Source organism: Pseudophryne corroboree, chromosome 9 (genome assembly GCF_028390025.1).
Source record: "Pseudophryne corroboree isolate aPseCor3 chromosome 9, aPseCor3.hap2, whole genome shotgun sequence".
Taxonomy (NCBI): Eukaryota; Metazoa; Chordata; class Amphibia; order Anura; family Myobatrachidae; genus Pseudophryne; species Pseudophryne corroboree.
The window spans coordinates 82,207,016-82,221,862 of NC_086452.1; the positions used below are offsets into that span (position 1 = coordinate 82,207,016).

The window sequence follows — 14,847 nt, forward strand, 5'->3', positions numbered from 1 at the left end:
ATAGACTGGATGATAATGAGATGAAATCAATATATATATATATTCTCTCAGGAAAAACGAAGGGTGGTGGCATCTGCTTCTACATCAACGACGGATGGTGCACCAATGTCACGATCATAGGCAAATCATGCAGCCCCCACCTGGAGATGCTGAGTATCAACTGCAACCCCTTCTATTCCCCCCGGGAATTTGCCTCAATTGTCCTTGTGGGAGTGTACATCCCCCCCCTCGCCTGCGCGAACGAAGCCCTGCACCACCTGGCCATATGTATATCCGACATAGAACAAAAACACCCAGACTCTCTGCTTATAGTACTGGGTGACTTCAACAGAACTAACCTGAGCAAGGAGCTACCTAAGTACAAACAACAAGTCACGTGTCCCACTAGGGAAGGGCGCACCCTTGATCACTGCTACACTACCCTCAAGTCTGCCTTCCGGTCTATCCCGCGTGCTGCACTCGGCCTATCTGACCACTGCCTCGTCCACCTACTCCCTACCTATACACAGAAGCTGAGAGCAGTTAAGCCTGTCGTTAAAACTGTCAAGAAATGGACCAATGAGGCCAAGATGAAGCTCCAGGCCTGCTTTGACTGCACGGAATGGGGGGTCTTTGAAGCCTCGGCAACCGACCTGAATGACTTGACAGACACTGTCACATCCTACATCAGCTACTATGAGGACATGTGTGTACCTACCAAGACTTACCGCATTTACAACAACAACAAGCCCTGGTTCAATGCCCAGCTCAGGCAACTTCGTCGAGCCAAAGAGGAGGCCTATAGCAGCGGTGACAGAGCACTATACAACCGTACTAGGAACTCTCTGACTAAAGGAATTAGGCTAGCAAAAAAGCGGTTCTCGGACAAGCTGACAAACGATCTCTCCACCAATGACCCCGTATCTGTATGGAAAGGAATGCAATCCATAACCAACTATAGGAAAACATCAAAGTCCACCGCCATGCACCAAGACCTTGCAGATGAACTGAACCACTTTTATTGCAGGTTCGCAAAAGAAGTCCCCTGCAACCCAAACAATCACCTCTACGATGCCCCGAACACCGACGGCCAACCCCAGGCACTGCAAGTCACCCAAGAAGAGGTGGAGGCATTGTTCAAAAGGACCAAAACCAGGAAAGCTCCGGGTCCTGACGGAGTGTCACCATCTGCCCTAAGAGCATGTGCGGGTCAGCTCGCCCATATATTCACCAAGATCTTCAATAAATCGCTGGAGCTACAGAAAGTCCCTTCCTGCCTCAAAAGGTCTACTATAGTCCCGGTCCCCAAGAAACCCACTATCACGAACCTGAACGACTACAGGCCGATAGCACTGACGTCTGTGGTCATGAAAACGTTCGAGCGTCTGGTTTTGAATCACCTGAAAACTGTGACTGGCCCCCAACTGGACCCCCTGCAGTTCGCCTATCGCTCGAATCGGTGTGTCGAGGATGCAGTCAACCTGGGCCTGCACTACATTCTACAGCACCTAGACATTCCCGGTACCTACGCGAGGGTCCTGTTTGTCGATTTCAGCTCGGCCTTCAATACAATCGTCCCCAGCATCCTCCACCCCAAATTACTTCGCCTAGGGGTCCCAGAAGCTACCTGTTCCTGGATAATAGACTTCCTGACAGATAGGACACAGGTGGTGAAAGCGGGGGAATTCACCTCTCAAGCGCGGTCCATCAGTACAGGGGCCCCTCAGGGCTGTGTCCTCTCACCCCTGCTCTTCTCCCTGTACACAAATGACTGTACCTCAGAGGCGCAATCAGTAAGGATCATCAAATTCGCCGATGACACCACCGTCATCGGCCTCATCAAGGATGGGGACGAATCGGCCTATAGACAGGAAGTAGACCGGCTGGCCCAGTGGTGCATCCACAACAACCTTGACCTCAACCCCCTCAAAACTGTCGAGATGATAGTGGACTTCAGGAAGAAGTCATCTAGTGCACCTCCGCTAACGATTGCTGACAGTGTGGTATCGCTAGTGGACTCCTTCAAGTTTCTAGGGACCACAATCTCCAGGGACCTTAAATGGGGGTCCAACACTGACGCCACTGTTGGGAAAGCGCAGCAGAGGTTGTTCTTCCTCAGGCAACTAAGGAAGTTCAACATCCCACAGAAGCTCCTGCTCCTCTTCTACTCCGCGATTGTGGAGTCGGTACTGTGCTCCTCGATACTCGTATGGTACAGCTCAGCCAGCGCGAGGGACATATGCAGGCTCCAAAAGGTGGTCAGAACCGCAGAGAAGATCATCGGGGCTGACCTTCCCTCAGTCCAGGACCTGTACTTGTCCAGAGCTAAAAAGCGGGCAATGAAGATAGTAAAAGACCAGCTACACCCCGGCCACAGCATGTTTAACTTGCTTCCTTCAGGCAGGCGTTACAGGGCTGTCCCCGCCAGATCCACCAGAAGCCTCAAAAGTTTCTTTCCCCAAGCTGTCCGCCTGCTGAACATTGACTGACTAGACGTACATGTAACTCACTTGTGTCCCTACGGTATACCTATCTGTGTAACTTTACTTGCCCCCCCCACCCACACACACACACACACACACACACACACACACACACACACACACACACACCTGCTTACCTGTTACCTACTTGGCTGTTGTATAGCAAACCGAAGACAAATTCCTAGTATACGTAAGTATACCTGGCCAATAAAGCTGATTCTGATTCTGATTCTGATATAATATCACTAGTACTGCAGCCGGACAGGTATATATATTTATTATGTAATGACTGATGACGGACCTGCTGGACACTGTCAGCTCAGCAGCACCGCAGACTGCTACAGTAAGCTACTATAGTAGTATGTATAAAGAAGAAAGAAAAAAAAAACCACGGGTAGGTGGTATACAATTATGGATGGACGAGCGACTGCCGACACAGAGGTAGCTACAGCCGTGGACTACCGTACTGTGTCTGCTGCTAATATAGACTGGATGATAATGAGATGAAATCAATATATATATATATAATATCACTAGTACTGCAGCCGGACAGGTATATATATTTATTATGTAATGACTGATGACGGACCTGCTGGACACTGTCAGCTCAGCAGCACCGCAGACTGCTACAGTAAGCTACTATAGTAGTATGTATAAAGAAGAAAGAAAAAAAAAAACCACGGGTAGGTGGTATACAACAATGGATGGACGAGCGACTGCCGACACAGAGGTAGCTACAGCCGTGGACTACCGTACTGTGTCTGCTGCTAATATAGACTGGATGATAATGAGATGAAATCAATATATATATATATATATATAATATCACTAGTACTGCAGCCGGACAGGTATATATATTTATTATGTAATGACTGATGACGGACCTGCTGGACACAGTCAGCTCAGCAGCACCGCAGACTGCTACAGTAAGCTACTATAGTAGTATGTATAAAGAAGAAAGAAAAAAAAAAACCCACGGGTAGGTGGTATACAATATTATATATATATTATATACAATTTTATATATATATATATATATATATTAAACTGGTGGTGACTGGTGGTCAGGTCACTGGTCACACTATCAGCAACTTGCAAGTAGTACTCCTAAGCAGACAATCACAATATATATTATACTGGTGGTCAGTGTGGTCACAATGGCAGTGTGGCACTCTGGCAGCAAAAGTGTGCACTGTACGTTATATGTACTCCTGAGTCCTGCTCTCAGACTCTAACTGCTCCCCACTGTCAGTGTCTCCCCCACAAGTCAGATAATATACAGTCACACTATCTATCACTTCAGCAAGTAACTAGTACTCCTCCTAATGCTCCCCAAAATTACTACTGTGTCTCTCTCTACTGTCTCACTCTCTTCTCTATAAACGGAGAGGACGCCAGCCACGTCCTCTCCCTATGAATCTCAATGCACGTGTGAAAATGGCGGCGATGCGCGGCTCCTTATATAGAATCCGAGTCTCGCGATAGAATCCGAGCCTCGCGAGAATCCGACAGCGGGATGATGACGTTCGGGCGCGCTCGGGTTAACCGAGCAAGGCGGGAAGATCCGAGTCGCTCGGCCCCGTGTAAAAAAACATGAAGTTCGGGCGGGTTCGGATTCCGAGGAACCGAACCCGCTCATCCCTAATATACACTCAAACTGACTCCACTCATGCCACTTAATTTTCTCTATTTCGTGGCCTCCACCAGTGGTGGAACAAAAGCCAGACCAGCATGTGCAGCAGTAAAAGGCATCCCGTGGTGCTAGTTTGGAAATTATGCAGGCCTGGTCTTCAAATTCCCCAGATCTCAATCTGATTGAGCATCTGTAGGATGTGCTGGTAAGAAAAGAAATCTGAGTCGTGGAGGCCCCACCTCGCAACTCCCAGGATTTAGCTGATCTGCTGCTAATGTCTTAGAGGCCTATTTCATGAAAACTGCTCCAAATGCCTTTTAATACATTGGAGTGATACCAAAATAATGTGAAATGGGTAAAAGAAAATGTAGTAAAAATAGTGTTATTAAATACGCCTCTTAGTGCCGGATACAACAGGACACAATCAGAGCATACTTGCCTACTTTTGAAAACTAGTTTCAGGGAGATTTCAGGTGGTACCAGAATGTCTCCGCGGTGCGCCGTTGAGGTTGTGCCATGGTCCGCCCAAAGGGTGTGTCTAGCTCCACCTATGGGCGTATTTATTGCCACTCAGAGGTGTGTCCTGCAATGGCAGGTTAAAACTACAGTACTAAAAGCAGAAAAAAATAAAATAAAATAAAATAAAGAGTAATTATATACTGTAGGTGCACTTTATATTAATGTACCGTGTACATTTGTGGCAAGAGAAGGACAAATAGAAAATGTATACACTGTACACTAGTGCGGGATTGTGTGTACGTAAATTTATACACACACACATATATATACATAGTACAACCAATATAGACAGCGCCATAATACATTATATAATAAACAGCACCCACTCACCCTTATTACACCTAGTACACACAGCACCAGTGCCGTAACTAGGTATTTTAGCGCTGTGTGCAAGAAACGGCATTGGCGCACACCCCCCCTATGCAAGATAGGGGTAGAGCGCGCCGTAGGCGCTCAAAAAATACATAGGGGCATGGCTTCATGAGGAATGGGCGTGGCCACAAAATAATACCAATTCATACTACGGTGCACAGTAGTCTCCATTATTCAAATTACGCCGCACAGTAGCGCCACTACACCAGGTAAAACCCCTTTTACACATTACGGCAGCCAGTCCCTCTTTTTACACATTACGGCAGACAACATCCCCTTTGTTACACATTACGGCAGACAGCATCCCTATTTTTACACATTACGGCAGACAGCGTCCTCCTTTTTACACATTACGGCAGACAGCGCCCCCTTTTTACACATTATGGCAGACAGCATCGCCCTTTTTACACATTATGGCAGACAGCGGCAGACAGACTAGAGAGAGAGAGAGAGATACTTACCATCTCTCCCTACTAGCAGTCAGGCTCCTCGGTGCTGGCAGATCGCGGGCAGCTGCAGGGGGGTAGGAGGAGGAGGGAAGGGGACTGGAGCCGCAGCAGCGCTATGTAATTGGTAGAGGCGCCACTGCAGTTCCCTCTCCTTCCACATTGGCTGGCTGCCGCTATGAACGCTGGGATGAGGGAAGTGCATCCCAGCATTCACAGCAGCACCGGGCAGCCAATACGGAAGGAGAGGGGACTGCTGCAGCGGCGCCACTACCAATTACATAGCACTGCTGCGGTTCCAGTCCCCCTCCCTCCTCCTCCTCTCCTGCCTCCGGTGCTGCTGCTCTCCTCCCCTGCCTCCGGCTTCAGCGCAGCACACACAGCAGAGGCGGCTTGTAATGAGTCAATTTGACTCATTACAAGCCGCTGCCCGTTGCGCCCCCAGGGCAGCTGAACTGTGTGCCAGGCACACACGTAGTAACGGCGCTGCACAGCACCATGTTATATTGTGTTATACACAACCCCCCCTCATATTACACACAACACATATTACACTATATAGAGAGCCCCCACTCCCCCATATCACCCCAGCACACACACAGCACATATTACACTATATAGAGAGCCCCCACTACCCCATATCATCCCAGCACATATTACACTATATAGAGAGCCCCCACAGCACATATTACACTATATATAGCCCCCATATCACCCCAGCACATATTACACTATAAAGAGAGCCCCCATTCCCCATATCACCCCAGCACATATTACACTATATAGAGAGCTCCCACTCCCCCATAGCACCCCAGCACATATTACACTATATAGAGAGCTCCCACTCCCCTATATCACCCCAGCACATATTACACTATATAGAGAACCCCCACTCCCCTATATCACCCCAGCACAAATTACACTATATAGAGAGCCCCCACTCCCCATATCACCCCAGCACATATTACACTATATAGAGAGCTCCCACTCCCCTATATCACCCCAGCACATATTACACTATATAGAGAGCCCCCACTCCCCATATTACCCCAGCACATATTACACTATATAGAGAGCCCCCACTCCCCATATCACCCCAGCACATATTACACTATATAGAGAGCTCCCACTCCCCAGTCCCATATCACCCCAGCACATATTACACTATATAGAGAGCTCCCACTCACCTATATCACCCCAGCACATATTACACTATATAGAGAGTCCCCACTCCCCCATATCACCCCAGCACATATTACACTATATAGAGAGCCCCCACTCCCCCGTATCACCCCAGCACATATTACACTATATAGAGAACCCCCACTCCCCCATATCACCCCAGCACATATTACACTATATAGAGAGCCCCCACTCCCCATATCACCCCAGCACATATTACACTATATAGAGAGCTCCCACTCCCCTATATCACCCCAGCACATATTACACTATATAGAGAACCCCCACTCCCCCGTATCACCCCAGCACATATTACACTATATAGAGAGCCCCCACTCCCCCATATCACCCCAGCACATATTACACTATATAGAGAGCTCCCACTCCCCTATATCACCCCAGCACATATTACACTATATAGAGAGTCCCCACTCCCCCATATCACCCCAGCACATATTACACTATATAGAGAGCCCCCACTCCCCATATCACCCCAGCACATATTACACTATATAGGGAGCCCCCACTCCCCCATATCACCCCAGCACATATTACACTATATAGAGAACCCCCACTCCCCCATATCACCCCAGCACATATTACACTATATAGAGAGCTCCCACTCCCCTATATCACCCCAGCACATATTATACTATATAGAGAGCCCCCACTCCCCATATCACCCCAGCACATATTACACTATATAGAGAGCCCCCACTCCCCCATATCACCCCAGCACATATTACACTATATAGAGAGCCCCCACTCCCCCATATCACCCCAGCACATATTACACTATATAGAGAGCTCCAACTCCCCTATATCACCCCAGCACATATTACACTATATAGAGAGCCCCCACTCCCCATATCACCCCAGCACATATTACACTATATAGAGAGCTCCCACTCCCCCATAGCACCCCAGCACATATTACACTATATAGAGAGCTCCCACTCCCCTATATCACCCCAGCACATATTACACTATATAGAGAACCCCCACTCCCCTATATCACCCCAGCACATATTACACTATATAGAGAGCTCCCACTCCCCTATATCACCCCAGCACATATTACACTATATAGAGAGCCCCCACTCCCCATATCACCCCAGCACATATTACACTATATAGAGAGCCCCCACTCCCCCATATCACCCCAGCACATATTACACTATATAGAGAACCCCCACTCCCCCGTATCACCCAAGCACATATTACACTATACTGTATATAGAACCCCCACTCCCCTATATCACCCCAGCACATATTACACTATATAGAGAGCCCCCACTCCCCATATCACCCCAGCACATATTACACTATATAGAGAGCTCCCACTCCCCTATATCACCCCAGCACATATTACACTATATAGAGAGCCCCCACTCCCCATATCACCCCAGCACATATTACACTATATAGAGAGCTCCCACTCCCCCATAGCACCCCAGCACATATTACACTATATAGAGAGCCCCCACTCCCCTATATCACCCCAGCACATATTACACTATATAGAGAACCCCCACTCCCCTATATCACCCCAGCACATATTACACTATATAGAGAGCCCCCACTCCCCTATATCACCCCAGCACATACAGTATTACACTATATAGAGAGCCCCCACTCCCCATATCCCCCCAGCACATATTACACTATATAGAGAGCCCCCACTCCCCCGTATCACCCCAGCACATATTACACTATATAGAGAACCCCCACTCCCCTATATCACCCCAGCACATATTACACTATATAGAGAGCCCCCACTCCCCATATCACCCCAGCACATATTACACTATATAGAGAACCCCCACTCCCCCGTATCACCCCAGCACATATTACACTATATAGAGAACCCCCACTCCCCTATATCACCCCAGCACATATTACACTATATAGAGAGCCCCCACTCCCCATATCACCCCAGCACATATTACACTATATAGAGAGCCCCCACTCCCCCATATCACCCCAGCACATATTACACTATATAGAGAACCCCCACTCCCCCATATCACCCCAGCACATATTACACTATATAGAGAGCTCCCACTCCCCTATATCACCCCAGCACATATTACACTATATAGAGAGCCCCCACTCCCCATATCACCCCAGCACATATTACACTATATAGAGAGCCCCCACTCCCCCATATCACCCCAGCACATATTACACTATATAGAGAGCCCCCACTCCCCATATCACCCCAGCACATATTACACTATATAGAGAGCCCTCACTCCCCCATATCACCCCAGCACATATTACACTATATAGAGAGCCCCCACTCTCCTATATCCCCCCAGCACATATTACACTATATAGAGAGCCCCCACTCCCCATATCACCCCAGCACATATTACACTATATAGAGAGCCCCCACTCCCCTATATCACCCCAGCACATATTACACTATATAGAGAGCCCCCACTCCCCATATCACCCCAGCACATATTACACTATATAGAGAGCCCCCACTCCCCATATCAGCCCAGCACATATTACACTATATAGAGAGCCCCCACTCCCCATATCACCCCAGCACATATTACACTATATAGAGAGTACCCACTCCCCCATAGCACCCCAGCACATATTACACTATATAGAGAGCCCCCACTCCCCTATATCACCCCAGCAAACACAGCACATATTACACTATATGGAGAGCCCCCACTCCCGCATATCACATCACCCCAGTATACCACTCACTTACTGTTGCTTCATTGCTCTTTCCTGAAGAGCAGGAGCCGACCCTGGGACAGTGAGGTGGGAGGAGGCAGCCCAGGGCAGGCACAATCAAGGACGGAAGCGTCTAGTTCCCCTTCCGTAAATGTTAGCCGGTGACATCACAGGCCATGTGACCAGGCCATGTGACGGTCCGTTTTTCAACAGGGTAGCATCTAGTTTCCCTTTGTGGAGAGGACCTTTCCCATAAGACATGTCACAAACTATTTGGAATAGTAACCTGTGGCGAGCGAAGCGGAGCGAGACACCGAGCCCGAAGCGTGACGAGCGTCCATTGGTGCATAGACAAAAACAAATAACCTATCTGAACAGCGGGGAACAAAAATTTACATAAACAGAAGGGGAAATAGAGGGTTTATAATAAATAATCTAGTTCCTCTTCAGTTACTGAAACAGAGGGGGATCTAGTCTCCACTTTGATAGTGTCTAGTTCCCCTTTCGTAAAAACGTACATAAACAGAAGAGGAAATAGAAGGCTCTTACTAAATAGTCTAGTTCCTCTTCAGTTACTGAAACAGAGGGGGATCTAGTCTCTACTCTCTACCCAATCAGGACCAGTAAGAGGAGCAGGAAGAGGAAACTGGCCTGATACACGCAGACTACTCAGGGTTGATTCTATTTCGGAGTGGGAGAAGGGACCTTCTGACGTATCTAGGGGAGGAGACACGTCCCCAGGGGGAGGAGCTACGGGCGAACAGGGTACCCGAAAAGTACCCTCGCGGGCTCGCTTCGCTCGCCACGCTCCGCTCGCCACCTGATTACTAAAGGTAATAGTTGGTGGCATGGATAGTAGAGGAACTATCCCGCTGGCGTAGCACCTCCCTCTTGTGTCGTAACTCCTCCCCCAGACGGAAAAGGTCCCTTAGCCCACTTGATTCTAGCATCTACCGACTACTCAGAGTATTGTGGGCGGGGCCAGCCACAGTGAAGCAAAGCCCTGGCTGCCGAGCTGGCTCATTTGCTTCACTAACTATACTCTGCACAGCTGCTCCGCTGATTATGCCCTGACACTGCCGAGCAAGCCTCCGCTCCCACTGCCTCCTACACAGTGTGCACAGCAAGACACAGTGTGCCACCTCTACCCACCACAAACCCGCATGGCCGGCTATGACGCTTCTCCTGCATGGGCAGCTCAGATCTTTATGGAGGGAACACTATAATCCGGGAGGGCTGGCAAGGTTTGCGGGGCAGCGGGAGGCTCATGTAAAAATCGGGAGCCTCCCGCTGAATGCGGGAGGGTAGGCAAGCCTGAATCAGAGGTCTTGTGGAGTCCATGCCTCGATGTCTATAAGCTATTTTGATGGTATGAGGGGGACCTACACAATATTAAGCAAGTGGTTTTAATGTTAAGTATTGAGAGGAAAACGGTTGTAAGGACACTGAAATGTTTGTTGTCCCATTTGCGTTTACCTTCAGTGGTCTTGTTACTTCTTTACACTTTACACACCTTCTTTTCGCAACTTGAAGGTCCATAGGTTCCATACGAGAGCCAGAAATGTGTTTGCAATTCGGGAGTGGAGCCATAGGGGTTGCGTGCATGCATTTTGAAGCGTGTATACTCTCGGGGCACCCTAGAGCAAGAACTGGTTTCACTCAGACTGGTTAACTTGCAGAAGTCCAGTACATTATTTTGAAACCCTCATAATTTTGCTCTGTTGTGCTTTAATAGCAACGTATTGTTGATCAATAATGCGTTTGCCAAAGGTCTTGCTCTTAATATGATTTCACCTCCCTGCAGCTCTTTCTTGATTGACATCTCACAACTCCCTCACATCCCAAGTCTCCGCTTCCCTTCATCAAATGTTAATTTTGTCTTTTCAGTTTGTATGTTACTCTAATTCCGCAGCCCTATGGGACAATGAACTTTATAATAACCATCTGTTTACTTCCAATTGACCACAATTCCCAGTCTAGCCAAGACAACATCCAGTAAGCTCTCAGACAGTAACCTTCATATGACCACAATGAGCAAAACTAAAGTATCACATATTTTTTTATTATATAAATTATAAAACTTTTTTTTACTTTCTATCATACTGGGGCTATAAAGCGTTGAAATCAAACTGGGTGTAAATTAGGTGAAAAAGACGTGAACAGAAAAAATGCATATAGGACCTTATTCAGACCTGGCCGCTACTGCGTCCTGCAGTGCAGTTGTTGCCAATATCGGCAATCTGCGCAGGCGCAGTGGCCGCTTTGCACTTGCGCGGCCTCAAACATTGCGTCCGCTTCCCGGAAGGATGCAGCCACAATGTGATTGACAGCGGCTGGCGTTCGTGGGGCAGCGCGGCGGTGTTAGGGGGTGTGGCAGGTCGAATGGGGGCCTGCTGGGAGCGTTTTCAGGGTGGCTGTGTGATGTCACACGCAGTCCCTCAGATTAAAAAAATGCCGGCAGACCACTTGACAGTGCAGCCAGGGGTCAACCTTAGTTCGATGCGTCCGCAATTTAATTGCGGACGCACTGTGATGTGGCGCTACACATGCTGGACGGCCTTGCCCTGTGCTGGGCTTATATCTGTATACATATTGTGATGCATAGCAGCATACGTATATATGTCAGGCTAGCTGCAAGCCATCATTACAAACTATATGTGACAACTCCTGTTCACACCTCCATTCCGCCTCCCTGTAGACACAAAAAACAACAAAGGTACCTAGCGCCCACTGAGCTGTGGGATGAGTGTTGACTAGGGATGGCCATCGGTGTTGCCTCCATCGATGGTTACCATATATGGCGATGGTGTCACAAACCATCGATGGCAGGCAATTATTCTGTGCATTATCATCAATGGTTTTACCATCCTTGATTATGCACATGTGCGGAGGCTACCACTGTTTCAGTGTGAAGCCGGGGGCGGGGCTGAGCTGTGAGTGACAGCTCAGCCTATGCAAGAGACAGGACGTCCCATTCCTGACTCTCACACAAAATGTAAGCGGTGGGGGCAGTGCAGTACTGCTGGCTGACAGCCTAGCAACCCTGTACAGTAACAGCACAACTGAAAACGGCGGGGGAAGGAGGGAAATCATCAAGCTACCATCGGTGGTAAAAGTATTTAACATTGGCCATGACCCATTGATGATTTTGAATCATTGATGGTCGATGGCCATCCCTACTGTTGGCGTCAGTGGCGTATCTATAATAAGTGCAGTGTGTGTGGTTAGCGCTCTGAGCACTAGAGACTCTAGCACAGTACCAGAGTCTACAGCGCATGCGGTGACCATTTTTTCGGAGACCTGCACATGCGCTGTAGACTGCCAGAGTTTCTAGGGCTCAGAGCGCACTAGCAGGACTGTTAGGACCTCCTTGGTTTATCATTGAAGTCAATTCTCATTGTGATATTTATGAGCAAACACATTCTTAAGAGCAGCCAGTGAATTGTCCTTCTTGTTATACCCCTGAAGAAGTCCATCTATATGGACCAAACGTGTTGGGTATTGAGTGCCATTGTCCATGTGCTAACTAAGTGAATCCTGCCTTGAGCTCACACCAAGGGTGCTGGTAGGAATCAGTGCCATCTCCCTTATTAGCAACATTGGCTTTTCTGACACCATTGTGGATGCTAGAAGCACATTTTAAAGCCTGTACACAATTTTTTCAAGAATAAAATATTTTTTTTATATCAACTAATGACTGGACATTAGGCCCCTGTTTTGGGGTGTTATGTTAGTGCAGGGGTATACTTTCAGAGTGTATGGGATGCACCAACCCCCATTATTGGGATACCAATGAGGACCAGTGGCACCGAGAGAGGGGGGGGGGGGGTAATTTAGAGTATTTTTTTTCTTTATTATAAATCAGTAGGCGTGCGCGCGGCGGGTTGGGCTGCCAGGAGGTGGGGTGTATGTTTGTGTCACCTGGCTGTGTGCCCCATGTCGTGGACATCCTTCGCAGCCACTTCCAACTGCCACACCACTGCTAAGATCTCACAAGATGATGACATCATCATCTCGCAAGTCAATCTCTGCAGCCAGCTCTGGACGGCCTCTTCGTGATCAGCAGGCTCCGGGTGGCGGGGACTGGGAGGAGCAGGCATTCAGGTGGATGGGCGTGGCCTGTGGGTTTAAGAAGTGGTGCAGCTCAGCTCAGTTGGAAGAATTAACACCAGGGCTGGTCACCTTGGGAGTAATTCAGACTCGTAGATGTGCTAAATTCACTTTCACAGACATGCGGGGGGACGCCCAGCTCAGGGCTAGTCCACCCTGCATGTCTGGCTCTGGTCCCCCCCCCCCCCCTTCCTCCATCCCGCACAGGTAAAAAAGCATTGCACAGTGATGATGCTTTTGTACCTGAAGAGTTGCTCCCTACCAGCACAGCTCCTGCACACTGGCAGGGAGATACCCGTTGCTCTCCGGGTTGCAGCGGCTGCGTGTGACGTCACGCAGCCACTGTGACCCCCCCCGCATGGTCTGGCAATGCCTGCCTTGCCCGGACCGCACCCCTAAAACTCCAGGCCAACACAGCGGTCCGCCCCCTCCTACCCAGCGTACGCCTTTGCCTGTCAGGCGATCGGTGGGCTGAGATGGCGATTGCATCTCTGGCATGCGCCGGCGCACTGCGGTGCATGCACAGTTCAGGCCTGATCGCCCACTGTGCGAAAATGCACTGCAGCGATCAGGTCTGAATTAGCCCTCTTGTCGGGAGCTAGTCTGTTAGGCTACAACCCTGTGAGTTGAGAACTGTGACTGTGAGTGACAGACTGCTAACAATTTATAAATTCAATATATTCTATAATACATGCATCCACATATTACCATTAGTGTTAGTATTATATATATATATATATATATATATATATACACTGCTCAAAAAAATAAAGGGAACACTTAACACAATGTAACTCCAAGTCAATCACACTTCTGTGAAATCAAACTGTCCACTTAGGAAGCAACACTGATTGACAATCAATTTCACATGCTGTTGTGCAAATGGAATAGACAACAGGTGGAAATTATAGGCAATTAGCAAGACACCCCCAATAAAGGAGTTGTTCTGCAGGTGGTGACCACAGACCACTTCTCATCTCCTATGCTTTCTGGCTGGGTGGTATTCATGTGACCGCCGGTCAGCTGACCGACAGTCACATGACCTCCTCCACCATCCCGACGGCTCGCTATCCCGATAGTCGGCATGCCGACCAACAGGGACTATTTCCACTCGTGGGTGTCCACGACACCCATAGAGCCACCGAGCCTGCAGCGTGGCGAGCGCAGCGAGCCCGCAAGGGGCTTGCTGTACTCGCCCCTCCCCGCCGGGATCCTGGCGTCGGTATGCTGCCGGGATCCCGGCGTCGGTAAGCTGACCGGCGGTCTCCTGACCGCCGGTCAGCTGTACTACACCCTTTATGGCTGATGTTTTGATCACTTTTGAAAGCTGGCGGTGCTTTCACTCTAGTGGTAGCATGAGACGAAGTCTACAACTCACACAAGTGGCTCAGGTAGTGCAGCTCATCCAGGATGGCACATCAATGCG

The 14,847-nt window shown here is 48.8% G+C and overlaps 1 long non-coding RNA gene across 3 annotated transcripts in view; it reads right to left on the reverse strand.

Moving 5' to 3' along the window:
* The window catches only part of LOC134956708 (uncharacterized), a 240,495-nt gene extending 231,023 nt beyond the window's left edge, over window positions 1-9,472 (reverse strand). For all 3 annotated transcript variants that reach the window (XR_010186115.1, XR_010186114.1, XR_010186113.1), the window contains exon 1: window positions 9,346-9,472. This is a non-coding gene — a long non-coding RNA (uncharacterized LOC134956708). The remainder of the gene's footprint in view (window positions 1-9,345) is intronic.
* Window positions 9,473-14,847: the final 5,375 nt, after the last annotated feature.